Source organism: Propithecus coquereli, unplaced genomic scaffold (assembly GCF_000956105.1).
Source record: "Propithecus coquereli isolate 6110/MARCELLA unplaced genomic scaffold, Pcoq_1.0 Scaffold319, whole genome shotgun sequence".
Taxonomy (NCBI): Eukaryota; Metazoa; Chordata; class Mammalia; order Primates; family Indriidae; genus Propithecus; species Propithecus coquereli.
The window spans coordinates 1,060,336-1,066,729 of NW_012148830.1; the positions used below are offsets into that span (position 1 = coordinate 1,060,336).

The 6,394-nt window shown below is 34.7% G+C and overlaps 1 pseudogene across 1 annotated transcript; it reads left to right on the forward strand.

The window, feature by feature from the left end:
- Window positions 1-5,625: 5,625 nt before the first annotated feature.
- LOC105815148 lies at window positions 5,626-6,388 on the forward strand (annotated as a pseudogene). Its single transcript, XR_001137725.1, has one exon. The product of XR_001137725.1 is annotated as a probable ATP-dependent RNA helicase DDX4 pseudogene (transcript).
- The last annotated feature ends 6 nt before the right edge of the window (window positions 6,389-6,394 follow it).

Below are 6,394 nucleotides of genomic sequence, written 5' to 3' on the forward strand. Positions count from 1 at the left end.
TAATGTTATAAAATATTGTCAATCTCATTTTAATTGCGTAGGAACAATTTAGGAATAACTCCTTTTCAGCCCATTGTTGACCTACCTGTAAGAGATGGCAATTTATTCACAGTGGAAGCCAATGCTATACCAAGAGGGAGCAATTATTAGCATTTCATATCAAGTACACATTCAGAGTTTCCAAGTTGTCAGCAAAATCATGTGCAAATTATCAGCAAGCTAAAATTAGCAGAGTTGATAAAGATAAGCACAATAAATTCCACATACCATTAAAATTTCACTAAGTGTAAAGAACAACTTTAGATTTTGGACCTTTGGAAAACAAGCCCATGGGTATATTTCTTCAGTTAGATGTAATCTGTCCAAACCATCTTATTATTGGTCTAAGATAATCACTGCTTGTGTTTACATGCTTGGTTATTTATAAGATAATTAAGTTCATTTCAAGTATGTAAACCAATAAATGTCTCCCAAGGCTCAAACTATTTTCAAATTATTCTTCGCCCTTTGGAGCTTAGTTGCTTTTGAGCTTGGAGGCTATGGTGTAGAATGTTTGATTTCTGCTTTAACTTATTTTTCCTTTTGATTGCAACCTCAGCTTAAGTGCTTACAAATTCTACACTTTTAGTTATTTTGCAGAGAAATAATGTGGGATTGACTGTACAAATGGTGTAATGCTGAAAAGAGAGTTTGGAAAGTGCAGTTTGGCAAAACCACCTTAAACTTGATGGAGCTCAAGATTTTTAATTCTCCTATTGTCTCTACTCATCCAGTACCATTATTTTTCATCCTCATAGCTCATTTTTCCTATCAGACTAGAATATGAAGATTGATAATACTCATATGGTTAATGGATATTGAATGAGCATTGTCTATATGCCAGAAACAGAGAAACATGTTAGCCCTTGTGGAATTCCAGATGATTATGCACCTGATTTTAAATGTTATGGAGAAAAAGCCGATCAGGGAATAGTTAAAGATTTTCAAGAATAGATTTCCAGTTTTAACTAGGTAGTCAGGAAAATCTTCACTGACAAGGTGATATTTGAGTAAAAACCTGAAAATCTGATATAGTACAGCACACAGATATCTGGGAAAAATATTCTGAGGAATGACATATAAACAAATATGGCTTGGGTACCGTGAACACAGGAAGAAGCCTAGGAGAGATGCCAGGGAGTTAACACAGAGCTAGTAGGGCTTTTAGGAATGACTTTGATTTTTATTCTGAGTAACATAGAGGCATTAATATGATCTGATTATCTGTTGACAGAATCACTCATTGCTCTTTTGAGAAACATAGGTGTACACACTCATGCACACAATTTATGTGCAGAAACAGTAAAATCAGTTTGAAGGTACTGCAATAAATCACATGAAGGGGACGGCAGTTTGGACCAAAGCATTAGTAGTAAAGGTAATGAGTAATAGATATAGTTCCATGGTAGGGATGCCATTGAAGGACTGATGTATTAACTGAGAGGGGAAATAAAGAAGAGTACTTAAAATTATTCACAATGCTTTGGCCTGAGGAACCACAAAAGAGGTGCTGCCATTATGTGAGATGGGAAGATCAAATACACAGTAGAATTATTATTCTTTTCTTTTTTATTACATCAACCAGCAGAGAAGAATTAGAGAAAATAGTAAGAGTTCAGTTTGGGACATGTAAGGATTGAGATTACTATTAGACAATCAAGTTTAAAGGTTGAATAAGCAAGTGAATATATGAGTCTGGAGTTCAGGCCAGATATAGGTGTCATCAATCTATATATTAAGTTTGAAAGCAAGACTATGGATAAGATCACTATTGAAGTTAGGGTTTGTAGAAGTGTTCCATTAGTTAAATCTTAAGGAATTCCACTGTTAAGATATAAGAAAGATGATAGAAAGTGCTACTGAAAAAAAAAATAAGTGAAATTGGTAGAAGAACAAAAGTAAAATATGGTGACTGGGAAATCAGGAAGGCAATGTTTCAAGGAGAATAGAAGGATTAACTGAATTATTAACTAATGATGGATTTATAATCAGACATAGGAAAATGGAACAAACTGAGGATCTTGAGGACTGTTATTTTGATAGAGTGGCAGGGTGATTAAAATGGCTTTAAGATATAAAGGGAGAGAGCCCAATATAGGCAGCTATTTGACGTGTTTTTTTTTTTTTTTTTTTTTTTATACCATAAAGAAGTAGGTATAGGGTGAGAGGAGGATTTATTCAAGGATGTGAGAAACTACATTTAATTTGAGTGCTGAGCAAAAAATAAATAGAAGAAAATTGATGATATAACTTAAGAAAAACATAATCACTGGAACAATAACCTTCTAAGGCAAGAGGGCATGAGAACTAGTGCACAAGTGAACATGATGGGCTTTGCTAGGAACACAAAAGGTTTACCCACTGTAACAGGAGACTAAGAAGAGAATATGGGTAAATGTATACATGTATGGGAAGATATGGGAAGTAAGGGCAAAAATGGAGAATGAAGATGGAAAGGAGATATTGTAGGTATTATGAGAGAAGAGTACATAAGAAATAATTACCTAAGAGACCAACACAGTTCTTGAGAATTAGGAAAATATAGGGTGATTGTAAGAAGGAATGGTGAGTACACTTGATGTTGGATATGAAAAACGTAAATTGAAACCGAGAAACATGTTCCCTAGGTATATTCAGCTGATTAGCAATGCTCTAATGAAGGGTTAGTTTCACTTGAGGTCTCAAAAGGGGTCATAAACTCAGAGAACAATGACAAAAATGTAACAGTGCCTCAGTCATTCTATTGTTACAAAGACTTTTTCCACAAATCATAGTGCAGAACTCTGTAGCAGTCCAGACTTGATCAAGCCTAAAAGTCTAAGTGTACATTTCATAGCATTGAACCTATATCCAAATAGTAATAACTTTTTATCCTCTGATGGGTTATTTGTTAAAAGGTCCTGAAGCAATTAGTGCTTTCACATGGGTGTGCAATACAGAGATAAGAAAGAGAGAGTTGCCATAGGTAGCCAAGTCTCTTCAGAAAGAAAGGCCCAGTCCAATTTATAATTTCAGTCCCCAAAGGAAGAAGTTTGTTAGCAAGAGACCAAAATGGCAGGTATTCTCATACTTGAAAATGCCAAGGAACATCTTACTAATTGTATTAATGGCAAGAAGAGAAATAGTAAGGATCCATACAATCATGTGGAGAGAAGGTTTTGTTTTTCTTCTTTATGTTTTATTTTTTATATCCCTACTACTGAAGCCGCATGTAAGAAGGATAGTAAAGTTACCTACATTTTGTTCAGTTTTTCATGACATTTTTAACAAACACAATAACATCTAATGAATAAGGAGATGGGTGTCTTATTATCTGAACAATTTGATAATCCTTTACCCAATCCAGAGTTCCTTACTTATTTTTCTACTTACAACTATGCCACTTATTCAGCTTTATGAGCCACAATTGATAAATAAAATTTGTGTATAAATAAGGTGTACAAACTGTGTGAAAAATTACCATAATCAAGCTAATTAAGATATCCATCACCTGCCATAGTTGCCATTTTGTGTGTATGTGTGTGGTGAGAAGACTTGAGATCTACTGTCTTGGCAGATTTCAAGTACACGAAGCATTATTAACTAAAGTCATCATGTCGTCCATTAAGTCTCTAGAACGTATTCATCTTATAACTGAAGTTTGTATACTTTGTGCAATAACCAATGTCTTCCCCAGCCCCTGGCAAACCACCATTCTACTCTCTGTTGCTATGAGTTGGCTTTTTTATTTAGATTCCAAATATAAGTGAACTAATGCAATATATGCCTTTCTGTGTCTGGCTTATTTCACTTAGCTTGATATCCTCCAGGTTCATCCATATTGTCACAAATGGCACAATTTTCTTCTTTTATGAGAATGGGTAATATTCTGTCAAATGTGTATAACACACTTACTTTATCTATTTATCTGTTGATGGACACTTTTTTCCGTGTCTTGGCTGTTTTGAATAGTGCTTCAATGAAACTGGGAGTGCAAAAGACATTGATTTCATTTCTTTTGGATATATACCCAGAAGTGGGATTGCTAGATCTTATGGTAGTTCTATTTTAAATTTTTTAAAGATTCTACATATTGTTTTTTGTGTTGTTTATAGCTACATCTCTACCTTTAACTCACACTGGAAAATGCATATAAGAAAGTGGACACAATGCTTATTGTGCTTGGTATTCAAGGTCTCTGCAGGAGCAAAAGTATTGACCTACTGACTGCATACTTCCCTTGCTTCCCTTTATACCTCAACTATTATTCCTGTCTCATTAGATACTGATTTACTTTAATTCATCATCTTTTTTCAAGCGCTGTACTTGACCATCAGATTTAATGACAAATTTTCCTTCTGTGGTTTTGACGCTGCGATCCTTCATTCTTTAACTAACTTTTGTGTTGATTCTTCTTTTATTTCTGGCCACCAGGTCAATTAACACACTTATTTCAGTTAGAACACTTAGGCTCTAAGATCAGCATCAGTACACAAGACCATTATCCCTTCAAGGTCTTCCCAGGCATCATGCAAAGAGAAATCAAGCCCTTATAGAATATACTGAAATTTGAGGCATATTACTTAACATTTCAACCTCCTTCAATTCCCATATCCAGTAGATTTCCTGATTTTATCATAACACCCTCTGCAACTCCTCTTGTAACAATTGCCTCCTCTCTATTTAAATACCCAATGTCAATGTTGTGGCATGGCCTGTGGAGGTAACTTCTTAAATAGTTCCCTCACTTTCAATTTTACTGCCATTAAAATGTCCATATTACCCAAGTGATCTACAAGTTCAATGCAATCCCTATCTAAATCCCAATGACATTTTTTACAGAAATAGAAAAAACAACATAAAATTCATATGGAACCACAGAAGATGCCTAGTAGCCTAATCAATCTTGAGAAAGAAGAACAAAGCTGAGGCATCACACTTCCTGATTTCAAAATCTATTACAAAGCTACAATAATTCAAACAGTGTGGCAGTGGCATAAGAATGGGCACATAGACCAATGGGACACAATAAAGCCCTGAAATAAACCCAGACATATGCAGTCAACAGATCTTTGACAAGGATGCCAAGAATAGATGATGGTGAAAGAAGTCTTTTCATTTTTTTGATTTTTTTTTTTTAGGGGAAAATGTGTTTCAGACTTTATTTTCAAGGAAAGTCTGTATATTATAAAAACAAACATTTGTTATGCCATTGAGTACAGAGCTCATGTTGCAAACATTTAGCCATTTTCATCACATATCTGATGATCTAAAATAAAAATCACTTTTGAAGGCTTAAGTTTTCACTGTTTCATGAAAATCATGTTATCACATTACGGTGATATACTACAGTACTGTTTTAAAGGCTCAAGTAAAAATGAGACACAATTTTTAACCAAAAGTGTATCATATCTTATAGCTTGTTTTAAGCATTATACTAAGACTTAGAATTTAGACATAAAACATGTCTAAACCCCCTGAAGAATACACTAGAAATAAGCAAGACATTTAGAATGCTTTAATATTTCCAGTTAACACCATCTGTATCAGTAACTGTAATGTTGTAACTTTTAGTATCTCACATAACTAGTCATTAACAATATTGCTAAAGCTGGTTATACTAAGCTTATTCCTGTGCAAAAATATAGTATCCCTATTATATTAGCAGGACGAGATTTGATGCCTTGTGCTCAAACAGGGTCTGGGAAGACTGTAGCTTTTCTCTTGCCAATTTTGGCTCATATGATGCGTGATGGAATAACGGCCAGTCGTTTTAAAGAGCTGCAGGAACCAGAGTGTATTATTGTAGCACCAACTCGAGAATTAATCAACGAGATTTATCTGGAAGCCAGAAAATTTTCTTTTGGGACTTATGTAAGAGCTGTTGTTATATATGGGGAAATCCAGTTGGGGCATTCAATTCGACAAATAGTACAAGGCTGTAATACATTATGTGCTACTCCTGGAAGATTGATGGACATCATAGGCAAAGAAAAGATTGGTCTGAGACAAATCAAATATTTAGTTTTGGATGAAGCTGATCGCATGTTGGATATGGGTTTTGGACCACAAATGAAGAAATTAATTTCTTGCCCAGGAATGCCATCAAAGGAAGAGTGTCAAACCCTTATGTTCAGTGCAACTTTTCCAGAAGAAATTCAAAGGTTGTCTGGGGAGTTTTTAAAGTCGAATTATTTGTTTGTTGCTGTTGGACAAGTGGGTGGAGCATGTTGAGATGTTCGGCAGACTATTCTTCAAGTTGGCCAGTACTCAAAAAGAGAAAAACTTGTCGAAATTCTACGAAACACAGGTGATGAAAGAACTATGGTCTTTGTTGAAACTAAGAAAAAAGCAGACTTTATTGCAACTTTTCTTT